We start from the raw sequence: 18,369 nt of genomic DNA on the forward strand, positions 1-18,369 counted from the left end.
ATAGGGGGACTATTTCAAGAACAATGGGTATAAAGCTATGGTTAGATCCGCAGATTTCAGAGCACTGGCCATAATACAGTCCCGGTCGTATGGCTATAAGGGTGGTTTGGTTTAGTCGTCCTGGAATAGCGTCAGTTTTTAGACCTAGTGATGGAACAGCTCATGAATGCAAAACGTCTTCTGAAGAAATAAGTATTCGGATGGTTATTTCTATTGGGAGGACAACTCGGTTGTCTACTTCTAATAGTCGGAGTTCTCCTGGCTTTAATTCTTGTGTTGGGATTATGTAGGAGTCAAAGTTTAAGTCTTCATAATCAGTATATTCATAGCTTCAGTATCATTGGTGGCCTATTGTTTTCACGGTTAAAGAGGGGTTATTGATTTCGTCTATTATATAAAGGATTCGGAGGGAAGGTAGAGCGATTAGGATTAGGATAATGGCGGGTAGGATAGTTCATACTGTTTCTACTTCCTGTGCGTCTATTGTGCTTGTATGAGTTAATTTTGTAGTCAATATTAGGGAAATGATGTAGAGAACTAAAGAACTGATTAAGAATACAATTATTAGTGTATGGTCATGAAAATGAAGTAGCTCCTCTATAATAGGGGAGGTTGCGTCCTGTAATCCGAGTTGAAATGGGTACGCCATAGAGGTATATAGGGGTTTCACCTATAATTTAACCTTGACAAAGTTATGTAATATTTTACTAATACCTCCTGATTGAGAAAGACATAGTGGTTATGACATTGGCTTGAAACCAATTTTAGGGGGTTCGATTCCTTCCTTTCTTATTTTTGGATTACATATGTAGGTTCTTCGAACGTGTGATATGGAGGGGGACATCCATGTAGTCATTCAATATTAGTTGTAGTAAGTTCTACTATAGCAACTTCTCGTTTGGATGCAAAGGCCTCTCAGATTATAAAAATTATAAGCATCACCGCTGTAAGCGAGATAAACGATCCTATAGAGGAGACGGTATTTCAGGTGGTATATGCATCTGGATAGTCAGAGTACCGACGAGGTATTCCGGATAAACCTAGGAAATGCTGAGGGAAGAAAGTTATATTTACTCCCACAAATATAATTGTAAAGTGAATCTTTGCTCAAGTATCGTTAAGAGTATAACCTGAGAATAAGGGGAATCAGTGGGCAAATCCTCCCATAATGGCAAAAACTGCTCCCATTGAGAGCACATAGTGAAAATGAGCTACAACATAATACGTATCATGAAGAACGATGTCTAAGGACGAATTAGCTAGGACAATGCCTGTTAGCCCGCCTACTGTGAATAAGAAAATAAACCCTAAAGCTCATAGCATAGCTGGAGATCATTTAATATTGCCTCCGTGAAGTGTTGCCAGTCAACTAAATACTTTTACTCCTGTTGGAATAGCGATAATTATAGTGGCGGATGTGAAGTATGCTCGTGTGTCTACGTCTATTCCTACAGTAAACATATGGTGAGCTCATACGATAAAGCCTAAAAACCCAATAGATATTATTGCCCATACTATTCCTATATAGCCGAAAGGCTCTTTTTTCCCTGAGTAGTAAGTGACAATGTGAGAAATTATTCCGAACCCTGGCAGGATAAGAATGTAAACTTCAGGATGTCCGAAGAATCAGAATAAGTGTTGATATAGGATAGGGTCTCCTCCTCCAGCGGGATCGAAAAATGTCGTATTAAGATTACGGTCTGTTAAAAGTATTGTAATTCCAGCAGCCAGTACAGGCAGGGATAGTAGGAGTAGAACTGCTGTAATTAGTACTGATCATACAAATAGGGGGGTTTGATACTGGGATATTGCAGGGGGTTTTATGTTGATAATAGTAGTAATGAAATTAATTGCCCCTAAAATAGAAGAGACTCCGGCTAAATGTAAGGAGAAAATTGTAAGATCAACGGATGCTCCTGCATGGGCCAGATTGCCAGCCAGTGGGGGGTAAACGGTCCACCCCGTTCCTGCACCTGCTTCTACCATAGAAGATGCTAATAGTAGAAGAAAAGATGGAGGAAGAAGTCAGAAGCTCATGTTATTTATTCGGGGGAATGCCATGTCCGGAGCACCAATTATTAATGGCACTAGTCAGTTTCCAAAGCCCCCAATTATAATGGGCATGACTATGAAGAAGATTATTACGAAAGCATGGGCGGTTACGACGACGTTATAAATTTGATCGTCGCCTAGTAAAGTACCGGGCTGACCTAGTTCGGCTCGGATGAGGAGGCTCAAGGCAGTGCCTACTATGCCGGCTCATGCTCCAAATAGTAAGTATAAAGTACCAATATCTTTGTGATTAGTAGAGAACAGTCATCGGTTAATGAACATAGGTAAAATGGCTGATAAAAGCATTAGACTGTAAATCTAAAAATAGAGGTTTAAGTCCTCTTTTTGCCAAGCTCTGTGGTGAATTTTCATATTGAATTGCAAATTCAAAGAAGCAGCCTAGACGCCGCCGGGGCTTCTCCCGCCTTTTTTTTCTACGCGGCGGGAGAAGGTAGATTGAAGCCAGTTACTAGGGTATTTAGCTGTTAACTAAAATTTCGTGAGGTAGAAGCTCACCAATCTAGGGAGGGCTTAGCTTAATTAAAGTGTTTGATTTGCATTCAATTGATGTAAGATAGATTCTTGCAGCCCTTAGAGGTGATTTGGTCAGGGGTTAAGTGTATAGCACTTGCTTAGAGCTTTGAAGGCTCTTGGTCTGGTCTAACCTAAACTCCTAGTCCAAGACTGATAATATAGGTGTTAGCGGGAGTAGTATAGTTGAGATAATGATTAAGGGGGGTAGTAGGGTTGCCTTTTTTGTGTACTCGAATTGTCATTTTATTTTTATGTTATTTGTGGACGGGAATATGGTAAGTGCGGTGCTATATGTGAGTCGCAGGTAGAAATATAAGTTAAGTAGAGCGGTGATGGCTATTAGTGTTGGAATAATAATTATGTTATTTTTTGTTAATTCTTGAATAATTATTCATTTAGGGATGAAGCCAGATAATGGGGGTAGTCCTCCTAGGGATAATATTAAGATTAAGATTATGGAGGTGATTAGGGGAAATTTATTTCATATGTGGGATAAGGATAAGGTTGTGGTGGATGAGTTTAATATGAATAGTATGAAGGTAGATAGTGTTATTAGAATATATAAAGTTAAGTTTAGGATTATTATTGTAGGGTTGTAAATAATGATAGCGGCTATTCAGCCTATGTGGGCAATGGAGGAGTATGCTATGATTTTTCGTAGTTGAGTTTGATTTAGTCCGCCTCAGCCTCCTACTAGAACGGATGCGAGGGCTATTAGTATAAGAAGGTTGGTGTTAATTGATGGGGAGATTTGATATAGGATGGATATAGGTGCGATTTTTTGTCATGTTAGTAGGATTATTCCTGATATAAGTGTTACTCCTTGTGCTACTTCGGGAACTCAGAAGTGGAATGGAGATAGGCCTAGTTTTATTGTTAGGGCGGTGGTTATTATGATGGATGCGATGGGGTTTGAGATTTTTGAGATTACTCATTGGCCGGAGTAAAGAAGGTTAATGGTGACTCCTATTATTAGTAATATTGAGGCAGTAGCTTGTGTAAGAAAATATTTTGTAGAGGCTTCTATGGCTCGTGGATTATACTTTTTTATGAGGATAGGGATGATGGCTAGCATGTTTATTTCGAATCCAATTCAGATCAGTAATCAGTGCGAGCTTAGTATGACGATTATGGTCCCTGCCATGATAGTTGCTATAATAATAGTGAGAATAGGGGGTTTTATTAGTACGGGAAGGGTATAAACCAACATTTTCGGGGTATGGGCCCGATAGCTTAATTTAGCTGACCTTACTGTAGAATATAGTGTAAGTTTGGTAGCACGAAGATCTTTGAATTCTTAAGATTAGGTTCGAAGCCTATTATTCTAGAAATAAGAGGATTTAAACCTCTATTATTTACTCTATCAAAGTAACTCTTTTATCAGACATATTTCTTATGTTTGGGGTGGGATACTCGCGGTAATAATGGGTAAGGCAACATGTCATATGCATAGGGCTAAAGTTAGGGGTAGAAAATTTTTTCACAATAAGTGTATTAATTGATCATAGCGGAATCGAGGGTATGATGCTCGAATTCATAGGAAGCAGATAGTTAGTAAGAGGGTTTTTATAGTGAAGTTAATAGAGTAGAGTTCTGGTATAAATGGGTTGTGGAATGCACCGAAGAATAGAATTGTTGTGAGGATATTTATTATAATGATATTTGCGTACTCTGCTAGAAAGAATAGGGCAAAAGGACCCGCTGCATACTCTACGTTAAATCCAGAAACTAGTTCGGATTCTCCTTCAGTTAAGTCGAAGGGGGCTCGGTTAGTTTCTGCTAGAGTAGAAATGAATCATATCATGGCTAGGGGCCAGGCCGGAAAGATTAGTCATATATGTTCTTGGGTGATAATTAGTGTGGATAGTGTAAATGACCCGTTTATTAGGAGGACTGATAGGAGAATGATTGCTAGTGTTACTTCATATGAGATTGTTTGAGCTACTGCTCGGAGGGCTCCGATTAGAGCGTATTTGGAGTTTGAGGCTCATCCTGACCAAAGGATGGAGTATACGGCGAGACTTGATATTGCTAGTATGAATAGGACTCCTAAGTTTATATTAATGAGTGGGTAGGGCATTGGGAGAGGGATTCATATAGTTAGGGCTAGTGATAGAGCTAGAATGGGGGCTAGAATGAATATTGATATGGAGGATGTAAGTGGTCGTAGAGGTTCTTTTGTGAAGAGTTTTACTGCATCTGCGATTGGTTGAAGGAGGCCGTAGGGGCCTACGATATTAGGCCCTTTTCGAAGTTGTATGTAGCCTAAGACTTTTCGTTCAACGAGGGTGAGGAAGGCTACGGCAAGAAGGATTGGGATGATAAGAGAGATAATGTTGATAAAGAACATTTTGTTAGGGAGAGGAATTGAACCTCTGATAATAAAGGTTTAAGTTTTACGCAGTTACCGGGCTCTGCCACCCTAACAAAGCCCCTTTTCTCGGGCTTATGAGGAGATAAACTGGTTAGATTGAGTTGACTTCATCTATTAGTTTTAAGGCGCCTTTGTGAGGTAGGCCTTACATCCCTTGTCCTTTCGTACTGGGGGAGGTTATATAATAGATAGAAACCGACCTGGATTACTCCGGTCTGAACTCAGATCACGTAGGACTTTAATCGTTGAACAAACGAACCCTTAATAGCTGCTGCACCATTAGGATGTCCTGATCCAACATCGAGGTCGTAAACCCTATTGTCGATATGGACTCTTGAATAGGATTGCGCTGTTATCCCTAGGGTAACTTGTTCCGTTGATCAAAAATTATTGGATCAATAAGTGATGTTATATTTTGACTTGTGGGTCTAAATTTTAATCACTCGGGAGTTTTTTTATATTCCGAGGTCACCCCAACCTAAATTGCTAACCCACAATAATGGTGTAATGTTATGCCTTGTAGGTATTTAGTATCCATAAGTTTGGGTTAGTTAATTAAAGCTCCATAGGGTCTTCTCGTCTTATTGTGGCATTCCCGCCTCTTCACGGGAAGGTCAATTTCACTGATTGGGAATAAGAGACAGTTAAACCCTCGTGTGGCCATTCATACAAGTCCTTATTTAGAGAACAAATGATTATGCTACCTTTGCACGGTCAGGATACCGCGGCCGTTAAACAAGTGTCACTGGGCAGGCAGTGCCTCCAATACTAGAAATGCTGGAGGTGATGTTTTTGGTAAACAGGCGGGGTTTGTGTTTGCCGAGTTCCTTTTACTCCTTTTAATCTTTCCTTAAATGCATGCCTGTGTTGGGTTAACAATAGGGTAGATAAGTATTTCATTTTTGGGTTGATATTATCAGATTGTTAACTATCAGTGGTCTATCCGTTTCTGATATAAGCTTATGCGGGGAGAAAATAGTTCTTGTTACTCATACTAGCATTGTTGCTTCTATATTTAAATAGAATGGCCCAGGAGGTATAATTAGGAGTTGATGTAATATGATTGGGATTAAGTTATATTGTTTGTTGAGCTGGAACGCTTTCTCAATTGGTGGCTGCTTTTAAGCCAACTATGGTGATGTTAGTATATACTCTCTAATAAAGGTTGTATCCTGATTCTAAGAAGCTGTACCTTCTTAGACTATATTTTAAATTTACATTAAAATTTTGTTTTTTTTTAGGTAAATTTAAAGTTGAACTAAAATTCTGTTTGTGGGCAACCAGCTATCACCAGGCTCGTTAGGCTTTTCACCTCTACCCACAAATCTTCTCACTATTTTGCTACATAGATGAGTTGATCCTTTTAGATTGTTTATGGGTAGCTCGTCTGGTTTCGGGGAGCTTAGCTTAAGTTCTCTTTGTTAAGTCGTTTCTGGCTAGTTCATTATGCAAAAGGTAAAAGGGGTAATCTTTGCTGTTTAATACTGTTAAGATGTCTTTCATCATTCCCTTACGGTACTATCTCTATCGCTCCAATTAAAATTTCTATCTCCTATACTTTTATTATTTAACTAAATGTTTTACTTTATATGTCTGTGATACTTAAGTTTGGGGTTAGTTGGGCTAGCTTTTGTTCAAAGTGGTCATAAGTAATGAAATCTTCTGGGTGTAGGCCAGACGCTTTAGTTAAGCTACACTTTGATTAATCCAAGCACACCTTCCGGTATGCTTACCTTGTTACGACTTGTCTCCTCTTGTGTCTTAGTTAAGTTAATATGGTTATGGTTGTGTCTTATTACTTGAGGAGGGTGACGGGCGGTGTGTGCGTGCTTCATGGCCCTATTCAATTAAGCTCTCTATTCTTAATTTACTACTAAATCCTCCTTCAGTTTTTAATTTCATAAAAACGTTCGTGGAATGTTCTTGGGTAGAAAATGTAGCCCATTTCTTCCCACCCCATAAGTTACACCTTGACCTAACTTTTTTATGTAAAATGATTGTGCTTACTATTCTACCTTTTGAGGGTTTGCTGAAGATGGCGGTATATAGACTGAATTAGCAAAGGGTGGTGAGGTTTATCGGGGTTTATCGATTATAGAACAGGCTCCTCTAGAGGGATATAAAGCACCGCCAAGTCCTTTGAGTTTTAAGCTATTGCTAGTAGTCCTCTGGCGAATTATTTTGTTGTAAAATTATCTATGTTTAGGGCTAAGCATAGTGGGGTATCTAATCCCAGTTTGGGTCTTAGCTATCGTGTAGTCAGATTATTATAAAGTCACTTTCGTGGTCTATTTTATGGTAACTGTAGCTTTTTACGGCTTAGTTAAGTTTTAACTTTAGTGCAAAGGTATCTTAAACACGCTTTACGCCGTGGGCCTATTAGTTTGGGTTAATCGTATGACCGCGGTGGCTGGCACGAAATTTACCAACCCTTTTTAGTATGGCTTAGTCAAACTTTCGTTTATGGCTTAATTTTTATCACTGCTGTATCCCGTGGGGGTGTGGCTTAGCAAGGTGTTATGAGCTACTTAAGAGTGTGCTTGATACCTGCTCCTTTAGATCACTGCTGATTTTAAGGGCATTCTCACTGGGGCGTGGAGACTTGCATGTGTAAGTCTACTAAGAACTAATAGGAAGGCTAGGACCAAACCTTTGTGTTTATGGAGTCGTGCGACTCATCTTGGCATTTTCAGTGCCTTGCTTTATTAATTAAGCTACATTAACTTATACTGAAATTGTAGTGTGTATAATAAATAAAATACATAGTAAATATGAGAGGAAAAAAAAAGGGGATGCTATCTATAGATAGACCACGAGATCGAATGCGTGTAAGACTGTTGTGTTAAGTTAACTAGAGTAGCAATACATTTGTATACAATTTAAATAAAGCTTGTGAGTATTGTATGCACTTAGTCCTGTTTTTGGGGTTTGGCAGGACATAAATAAGTGTATAATAGATGACATGAGTTTATGGGGGGTAAGGGGGGTTTGTATAAGTTAACTTAATGTCTTGCGCGTGTACGTACGTGTACACACGTGTACGTACGTGTACACACGTGTACGTACGTGTACACACGTGTACGTACGTGTACACACGTGTACGTACGTGTACACACGTGTACGTACGTGTACACACGTGTACGTACGTGTACACACGTGTCGTACGTGTACACACGTGTACGTACGTGTACACACGTGTACGTACGTGTACACACGTGTACGTACGTGTACACACGTGTACGTACGTGTACACACGTGTACGTACGTGTACACACGTGTACGTACGTGTACACACGTGTACGTACGTTACACACGTGTGTCCTAGAATTATATGTCCTGAAACCATTGACTGAATAGCACCTTGATTTTATGCGTGAGTTGATAAATGATAATGAATAAGTCCAGCTACAAGTTATTTGACTGCATTAGGGCCGCGACGGGCATATTCCCTGAGAGCAGAAGATAAGTTAGAGTTAGTGCCGTTGCGGTCATAGATGAGTGATAGCAGATTCCCCCCCTAAAAATAAAAGATACCAAATGCATGACACCACAGTTATGTGTGATCATGGGCTGATTAGTCACTAGTCCATCGAGATGTCCCATTTGCGAGAATTAGTAGGATTGGAATAAATAGAGTCATGGCCCTGAGGTAAGAACCAGATGCCAGGTATAGTTTCATGATAGTAACCCCCACATTAGCATGGGCCCGGAGCGAGAAGAGTGACATTACAGGCAAGGATTGATGGTTTCTCGAGGCATGGTGATTAAGCCCTTATTGGACTAAGTGATATGCATCTAGTTACTGTTGAGGATCAATGGGTTGTGGAATTGGACTAGACATGTCCTATGTAAAGATATAATATCATGTACATGCTTATATGCATGGGGCAAGCCATTAATGCACGACGTACATAGGGGAGGGAAAGAAGGATTTTTTGGAGATACTGACATAGCACAGTAGAGGTGGTCCAATATATGAATGTAGGGGGTGTCAGGGAATAGTTTAAGAAGAATTTCAGCTTTGGGTGCTGATGGTGGAGCAAGAGCTTCTTCCTTGAGTCTTAGGGAGGGCGACTACTCTCCATTTTTGGTTTACAAGACCAAGGTAATGATTATACTACAAAGACTCTTCATTTTAGAAGATTATTTTCGATAACGCTAATTGTTGGCATTAGAATCAATAGGATGGTGAAATATAGAATTGAGGCGACCTGTCCGATAATGATGAAAGGGTGTTCAACTGGCTGTCCTCCAATCCAAGTTAAAGTGAGAAGATCGGCGACTAAAAGTCAGAATAGGCATTGGCTGAGGGGTCGGAATATTATACTGCGTTGCTTAGATGTGTGGAGGAATGGAATGAATGCTAAAATTAGGATGGAGAATACTAGGGCGAGTACACCTCCTAATTTATTAGGGATAGATCGTAGGATGGCATAGGCGAATAGGAAGTATCATTCAGGTTTGATATGTGGAGGGGTGTTTAGGGGGTTTGCAGGGGTGTAGTTGTCTGGATCTCCTAATAGGTCTGGTGAAAATAAAACTAGTGATATTAAGACTAGGAGCAGGAGTAGGATTCCTAGGATATCTTTAATTGTGTAGTAGGGGTGAAACGGAATTTTGTCTGAGTCTGATGTGATTCCTGAGGGGTTGTTGGATCCGGTTTCGTGTAGAAATAGGAGGTGTACTATTGCTAGAGCTGCGATGATGAATGGAAAGATAAAATGAAATGCAAAGAATCGTGTTAAGGTTGCTTTGTCTACTGAGAAGCCACCTCAGATTCACTCTACTAAGTTGGTTCCGATATAGGGGATGGCGGAGAGAAGGTTAGTGATTACAGTTGCCCCTCAAAATGATATTTGTCCTCACGGCAGTACATAGCCTATGAATGCTGTGGCTATGGTTGCGAATAGTAGTACAATTCCAATGTTTCATGTTTCTATGAATACATAGGATCCATAGTATAGGCCTCGTCCCACATGTATGAATAGGCAGATGAAGAATATGGAAGCGCCATTTGCATGTATATAGCGGATAATTCAGCCGTAGTTAACGTCTCGACAGATGTGGGTGACCGATGAAAAAGCTGTGGCCGTGTCCGATGTGTAGTGTATAGCTAGAAATAAACCTGTTAGAATCTGTAGAATCAAGCATACTCCTAATAAGGACCCGAAATTCCATCAAGCAGAGATGTTAGATGGCGCTGGGAGGTCAATGAATGAATTGTTGACAATTTTGGCTAGTGGGTGGGTTTTTCGAATGTTGGTCATTAATGTTCTTATAGTTGAAATACAACGATGATTTTTCATGTCATTAGTCATGGTTAAATTCCATGTAGGAATAATGATAACATACATTGTATTTATTTTAAGTATCGTTTTTGTGATGAGTTTTGTGGGTTTTGCCACTAAACCATCTCCTATTTATGGTGGGCTTGTGCTAATTATTAGCGGTGGGATTGGTTGTGCGATTGTTCTGAATTTTGGGGGTTCTTTTTTAGGGCTGATAGTGTTTTTAATTTATTTGGGGGGTATATTAGTAGTATTTGGTTATACAACTGCTATGGCTACTGAGCAATACCCTGAGGTGTGAGTTTCAAATAAGGCTGTTCTAGCGGCTTTTATTACTGGTCTATTGTCTGAGTTGTTGACTGCTTGCTATATTTTGAAGGATGATGAGGTGGAGGTAGTATTAAAGTTTAATGGAATAGGGGATTGGGTAATTTATGATACGGGGGACTCTGGGTTTTTTAGTGAAGAGGCTATGGGTATTGCGGCTTTATATAGTTATGGAACCTGGTTGGTGATTGTTACAGGTTGGTCGCTGTTAACTGGTGTGTTGGTTATCATGGAAGTTACCCGTGGTAATTAAGGATTAGTAGGCTGAGAATTATAGTTAGTATGAACGATAGGAAATAGAGCTTGATGAGACCCTTTTGATTTGAAATAAGGGTAGAAGATTTTATTTGGAAATACGAGATTGATTTGGGTAGGATGTTTTCTAGTCAGATGGAGTCCAGAAGTATAGATGCTGATTTCTGGCTGATGGTTAAACTTGTTTTAGGTGTGAGGCGGTGCATAATGGTTGGATAATAGCCAAGGAGGGTGGAAAATTTAAAGTAATTAGATGGATAGTTAAATTTGAGTCCTTGTATGGTAAGGTTTAGTTCTAGTGCCAGGATGAAACCCAAGATAGTTACTGCAAGGGCTATCATTTTTAGATAATGAGGCATAGTTATCTGTGGGATGGTGGTGGGTGTGATGCTGTGGGAGATAATGTATCCTGCAAATACACTTCCGATAAGGAGTCGTTTAATAGAGTTAATTAGGAGAGGATTATTCTCGTTGATAAGGATTATAGGGGAGAAGCGGGGCTGGCCTAGTAGAGCGAAGAATATAATTCGGGTGCTGTAGGCAGCGGTTAGGGATGTGGCAACGAGTGTAATTAAGAGGGCTCAGGCGTTGGTATTCGACGTGTTAGCGGACTCGATGATCAGGTCTTTGGAGTAGAATCCTGTAAGGAAAGGTATGCCTGTTAATGCGAGGCTTCCGACAATCAGGGAAGTTGTGGTGAAGGGAAGGACTTTAAATAGGCCACCTATCTTTCGAATGTCTTGTTCATCGTTTAGGCTGTGGATAATTGACCCTGAACATATGAATAACATAGCTTTAAAAAATGCGTGAGTGCAGATGTGTAAGAAGGCTAGGTAAGGCTGGTTAATGCCAATTGTTACTATTATTAGGCCTAGTTGGCTTGAGGTAGAGAACGCTACAATTTTTTTGATATCGTTCTGTGTAAGAGCGCAGATTGCAGTAAATAGTGTAGTAATAGCCCCTAAGCATAAAGTGAGGGTTTGAATAGTTTGATTATGCTCTATTAGTGGATGAAAGCGGATAAGAAGAAATACTCCTGCTACAACTATTGTGCTTGAGTGAAGTAGGGCTGATACAGGAGTGGGGCCTTCTATGGCTGAGGGGAGTCAGGGATGTAAGCCGAATTGAGCAGATTTACCGGTAGCTGCTAATAGTAAGCCAAGTAGCGGCAAATTAAAATTATCGTTTGTTGTAATAAAGATTTGTTGAAGGTCTCATGTGTTTAAGTTCAATAGAAACCATGCTATGGTTATAATGAAGCCTACATCTCCAATACGGTTATAGAGGATAGCTTGTAGGGCAGCTGTATTTGCATCGGTTCGGCCGTATCATCATCCAATAAGTAAAAATGATATAATGCCAACTCCTTCTCAGCCAATGAATAGTTGGAATATGTTGTTTGCGGTGACTAAGACTATTATAGTAATAAGAAATAAGAGAAGATACTTGAAAAATCGGTTAATATAAGGATCGGAGTGTATATATCATATAGAAAACTCTATAATAGACCACGTGACAAAAAGGGCTACGGGCACAAAGATTATTGAGAAGTAGTCTAATTTAAAACTCATGGATAGTTTTATGGTCTGGATTGTTATTCAATGTCAGTTTGAAACAATTGTTTCCTGTCCTGAGTAGATGAATATTATTGTGGGAATTATGCTAATTATGAATGCGTAAGAAGTAGCGGTTTTTACATAGTATGGGTATAGCTTATTTTTGTAGAGTTTAGTAGAGGTTATAATGATGGGCAAAGTAAGAATGACTAGAGCTGTGATTATGCATGAAGTAAATATATTTATTACTTTTATTTGGAGTTGCACCAATTTTTTGGTTCCTAAGACCAATGGATTACTTCTATCCTATAAAAGTTGAAAAAGCCATGTTCTTATACATGGGAGCATGAGTTAGCAGTTCTTGCAGTACTTTTTCGGTAAGCAAAAAGGTTTGAGCTTTTATTATTAGATTCACAATCTAATGTTTTTGTTAAACTATGCTTACAGTAGATGGGACCGAGAATAATTTTAGGGTTAAGGGATAGGAGGAGTAGAGGCAGTAGATGCAAGGTTATTAGGGCATTTTCTCGTGTGAATGACGGTTTGATATTTTTGATATGGTGGGAATATTTACCACGCTGTGTGGTGATTAGTATATAAAGTGAGTATAGGGCAGTGATGGTGATGTTAATTCCTATTAGAATAATAGTAATGTTGGATCATGAGAATGAGGATATCACTACAAATAGTTCTCCGATAAGATTAATTGTTGGAGGAAGAGCCAGATTTGTGAGGCTTGCTAATAACCATCAGGCTGCTATCAGGGGAAGGAGGGTTTGAAGTCCTCGTGCGAGAATCATAGTACGGCTATGGATTCGTTCGTAATTGGAGTTGGCTAAGCAGAATAGCATCGAGGATGTTAAACCATGGGCAATTATTAGGGCTGTTGCACCTATATAACTTCATGGTGTTTGAATAAGAACCGCTACAATAACGAGTGCCATATGACTAACTGAGGAGTATGCAATTAGGGATTTTAGATCTGTTTGACGGAGACAGATAGAGCTTGTTATGATTATGCCTCATAGAGATAATATTATGAAAGGATACGCTATGAAGTTGGTCAGGGGGTTTAGTAGGGTTGTAATTCGTATCATGCCATAGCCTCCTAATTTCAGGAGTACGGCGGCAAGTACCATGGAGCCGGCAATAGGGGCCTCTACGTGTGCTTTTGGTAGTCACAAGTGGAGGCCGTATAGAGGTATCTTTACTATGAATGCTATCATGCATGCCAATCATAAGAAAACATTAGATCAGGAGTTTGGCAGAGGTTGAATTCAGTATTGAATTATGAGAAAATTTAGGGAGCCCATGAAATTGTGGATGTAAAGGAGAGCTACTAGGAGTGGGAGAGATCCTATTAAAGTATAAAATAAGAAGTAGAGCCCTGCGTTTAGTCGTTCAGTTTGATTCCCCCATCGGGTAATAATGATCAGGGTTGGGATTAGTGTTGCCTCAAATAGGATGTAAAAGAAGATAAGTTCAGAGGCGGTGAAAGTTATAATTAGGAACAACTGGAGAAGAATCAGTATTGAAATATATAGTTTTTTTCGAGTTAAGGGTTCTTTTGATAAATGGTGTTGGCTTGCTATAAGTATAAGGGGTAGAAGTCATGTTGTAAGTGCTAGTAGCGGTGCTGATAGGGAGTCAGAGAAAAATATTAAGGAGGGGTTCAATGTATTATCATTTGGTTGATTCAGGTAGAATAAGCTGATTAAGCTGATTAGCAAACCATATGTTGTCGTGTTAATTCAGATTATGTTAGGCTTTGATACTCATGTAAGGGGGATCAGTATGATAGTGGGGATGATAATTTTTAGCATTGTAAGAGGTTTAGGTTTTGTACGTAATCAGTCCCGTAGGTGTTAGATACTATAACTAGTAGAGATAGTCCTAATGCTGCTTCGCAGGCAGCAAATACTAGTAGTACGATTGGTATCATGCTGGCTAATGTAAGGTGGTTGTTGAGAATAGTTACAGATATTATTACAAATAGTGATAATATTATGCCCTCTAAGCATAGTAGCGATGATATTAGGTGTGATCGATAAACAAGTATACCTATTAGAGAAAGAATGAATGCCAGAAAGATATTAATATATACTATGGACATATGATAATTATGAGATAAATCATAATCTAATGAGTCGAAATCATTTGTTTTGGCTTAAACTAATTATCATATTCGGTTCATTCTAGCCCCTTTTCGGTTCATTCGTACGCTAGGCTTGCAGCTAGGAGGGAGATTAGTAGGAGTGCTATGATAAGTATTGTTGTCAACTTGTTGGTTTGTGACGCTCAGGGAAGTGGGAGTAGGAGTGCGATTTCTAGGTCGAAAAGCAGGAATGTGATGGCAACTAGGAAGAATTTTATAGAGAAAGGTAGGCGAGCAGATCCCATGGGGTCAAAACCACATTCGTAGGGGCTTGTCTTGTCTGTATAAATATTTAGTTGGGGAAGTCAGAATGCGATTAGTACAAGTAAGGACGCTAGGGTTACATTAGTTATCAAGGTTAGTATTACGTTTATTACTTCTTTCCAGGTTGATCTGGAGCTAACTGATTGGAAGTCAATTGTACTAGTTATACTAAAGAAATAGGATCCTCATCAATAAATAGATACATATAAGAATAGTCAGACTACATCAACAAAGTGTCAATATCATGCAGCGGCTTCAAATCCGAAGTGGTGGTTTGATGTGAAGTGGTAGTATAGTTGTCGGAGAAAGCACACGATAAGGAATGTGGAGCCAATAATTACATGTAGTCCGTGAAACCCAGTAGCTATAAAAAAGGTAGATCCGTACACTCCGTCGGAGATTGTAAAAGATGTCTCGTAGTATTCGGAGGCCTGTAATAGTGTAAAATATACGCCTAAGGAGATTGTAATAAATAGGCCTTGAAGTATGTGTTTACGATTGCCTTCTATTAAACTATGATGGGCTCAAGTAATAGATACTCCGGAGGCTAGGAGGACTGAGGTGTTGAGTAGAGGAACTTCTAGTGGGTTAAGAGGAATAATGCCGGTGGGAGGTCAGCAACCTCCAAGTTCAGGAGTAGGGGCTAGGCTGGAATGGTAAAAGGCTCAAAAGAAGCCTGCAAAGAAAAATACTTCTGATACAATAAAAAGAACTATTCCGTACCGTAGTCCTTTTTGTACAATAGGGGTGTGATGTCCTTGGAATGTGCCTTCTCGGATCACATCTCGTCATCACTGGTATATGGTTAGCAGGTTGGTTGTGAATCCTAATGTAAGTAGGGATATTGAGTTATAGTGAAATCATATGATAAGACCCGATGTTATAAGAAGGGCAGAAAGGGCTCCTGTTAGCGGTCATGGGCTTGGGTTAACTATATGGTAAGCGTGAGTTTGGTGGGTCATTAGGTGTTGTCATGTAAGTATAGACTTACTAGTAAGGTAAAGACATAGGCTTGAATTAAGGCAACAGCAAACTCTAGAATCGTAAATAGAATTAAAATAATAAAAGTGATGAAAGCTGTGGTCGCGCTAATATTAATAAGAGCTAAGGTAGCCCCTCCAATCAAATGGATTAGGAGGTGTCCTGCAGTAATATTGGCGGTTAATCGAACGGCTAGAGCTATGGGTTGAATGAATAGACTAATAGTTTCGATGATTACTAGTATTGGAATTAGGGGAAGAGGGGTGCCTTGGGGTAGAAAGTGTGCCAAGGATGCTTTGGTCTTATAGCGGAAACCGGTAATTACTGTCCCTGCTCATAGGGGGATTGCTATTCCGAGGTTTATAGAGAGTTGTGTCGTGGGCGTAAATGAGTGGGGTAGTAGTCCAAGTAGGTTAGTTGAACCAATGAATAGAATTAGTGATATAAGTATGAGAGCTCAGGTTCGTCCCTTTTGATTATGAATTGCTAGTATTTGTTTTGATGTTAATTGAATTAATCATTGCTGAATGGAGATTAACCGATTATTGATTAGGCGATTGGTGCTGGGAATAAAATGGAAGGGAATATGACGATCAGTACTACAATAGGGAGACCTATTATTGAGGGGGCAGCGAAAGAGGCGAATAAATTTTCGTTCATTTGTTTTCTCAAGGATTATGTTGACTAGTGATTTTAGTAGACTTGGTTATTGGGTTTTCCGGGTAGTGGTGATTTGAAATTTTTAGTTGGAATAGAATGAAGAGGGTGAGAAATATTGAAAAGATTATAATAAATCAGGTGGATGTGTCTAGCTGTGGCATTTCATTAAGGGGAGGTTAAAACTCCCAGTCTTTAACTTAAAAGGTTAATGCTTTATAGCTTCTTAATGAGTAAGTCTAGTCTAGGTTATACTATTAAGGCAGATCAGGTTTCAAAATAAGATAGGGGGACTATTTCAAGAACAATGGGTATAAAGCTATGGTTAGATCCGCAGATTTCAGAGCACTGGCATAATACAGTCCCGGTCGTATGGCTATAAGGGTGGTTTGGTTTAGTCGTCCTGGAATAGCGTCAGTTTTTAGACCTAGTGATGGAACAGCTCATGAATGCAAAACGTCTTCTGAAGAAATAAGTATTCGGATGGTTATTTCTATTGGGAGGACAACTCGGTTGTCTACTTCTAATAGTCGGAGTTCTCCTGGCTTTAATTCTTGTGTTGGGATTATGTAGGAGTCAAAGTTTAAGTCTTCATAATCAGTATATTCATAGCTTCAGTATCATTGGTGGCCTATTGTTTTCACGGTTAAAGAGGGGTTATTGATTTCGTCTATTATATAAAGGATTCGGAGGGAAGGTAGAGCGATTAGGATTAGGATAATGGCGGGTAGGATAGTTCATACTGTTTCTACTTCCTGTGCGTCTATTGTGCTTGTATGAGTTAATTTTGTAGTCAATATTAGGGAAATGATGTAGAGAACTAAAGAACTGATTAAGAATACAATTATTAGTGTATGGTCATGAAAATGAAGTAGCTCCTCTATAATAGGGGAGGTTGCGTCCTGTAATCCGAGTTGAAATGGGTACGCCATAGAGGTATATAGGGGTTTCACCTATAATTTAACCTTGACAAAGTTATGTAATATTTTACTAATACCTCCTGATTGAGAAAGACATAGTGGTTATGACATTGGCTTGAAACCAATTTTAGGGGGTTCGATTCCTTCCTTTCTTATTTTTGGATTACATATGTAGGTTCTTCGAACGTGTGATATGGAGGGGGACATCCATGTAGTCATTCAATATTAGTTGTAGTAAGTTCTACTATAGCAACTTCTCGTTTGGATGCAAAGGCCTCTCAGATTATAAAAATTATAAGCATCACCGCTGTAAGCGAGATAAACGATCCTATAGAGGAGACGGTATTTCAGGTGGTATATGCATCTGGATAGTCAGAGTACCGACGAGGTATTCCGGATAAACCTAGGAAATGCTGAGGGAAGAAAGTTATATTTACTCCCACAAATATAATTGTAAAGTGAATCTTTGCTCAAGTATCGTTAAGAGTATAACCTGAGAATAAGGGGAATCAGTGGGCAAATCCTCCCATAATGGCAAAAACTGCTCCCATTGAGAGCACATAGTGAAAATGAGCTACAACATAATACGTATCATGAAGAACGATGTCTAAGGACGAATTAGCTAGGACAATGCCTGTTAGCCCGCCTACTGTGAATAAGAAAATAAACCCTAAAGCTCATAGCATAGCTGGAGATCATTTAATATTGCCTCCGTGAAGTGTTGCCAGTCAACTAAATACTTTTACTCCTGTTGGAATAGCGATAATTATAGTGGCGGATGTGAAGTATGCTCGTGTGTCTACGTCTATTCCTACAGTAAACATATGGTGAGCTCATACGATAAAGCCTAAAAACCCAATAGATATTATTGCCCATACTATTCCTATATAGCCGAAAGGCTCTTTTTTCCCTGAGTAGTAAGTGACAATGTGAGAAATTATTCCGAACCCTGGCAGGATAAGAATGTAAACTTCAGGATGTCCGAAGAATCAGAATAAGTGTTGAT

The 18,369-nt window shown here is 39.3% G+C and overlaps 1 pseudogene; it reads right to left on the bottom strand.

Moving 5' to 3' along the window:
* Window positions 1-6,660: 6,660 nt before the first annotated feature.
* Window positions 6,661-7,615, bottom strand: LOC144309992 (18S ribosomal RNA; annotated as a pseudogene).
* Between the last annotated feature and the right edge of the window lie 10,754 nt (window positions 7,616-18,369).

The sequence above is a fragment of the Canis aureus genome, unplaced genomic scaffold (assembly GCF_053574225.1).
Source record: "Canis aureus isolate CA01 unplaced genomic scaffold, VMU_Caureus_v.1.0 ptg000324l_RagTag, whole genome shotgun sequence".
In the NCBI taxonomy this organism is placed as follows: Eukaryota; Metazoa; Chordata; class Mammalia; order Carnivora; family Canidae; genus Canis; species Canis aureus.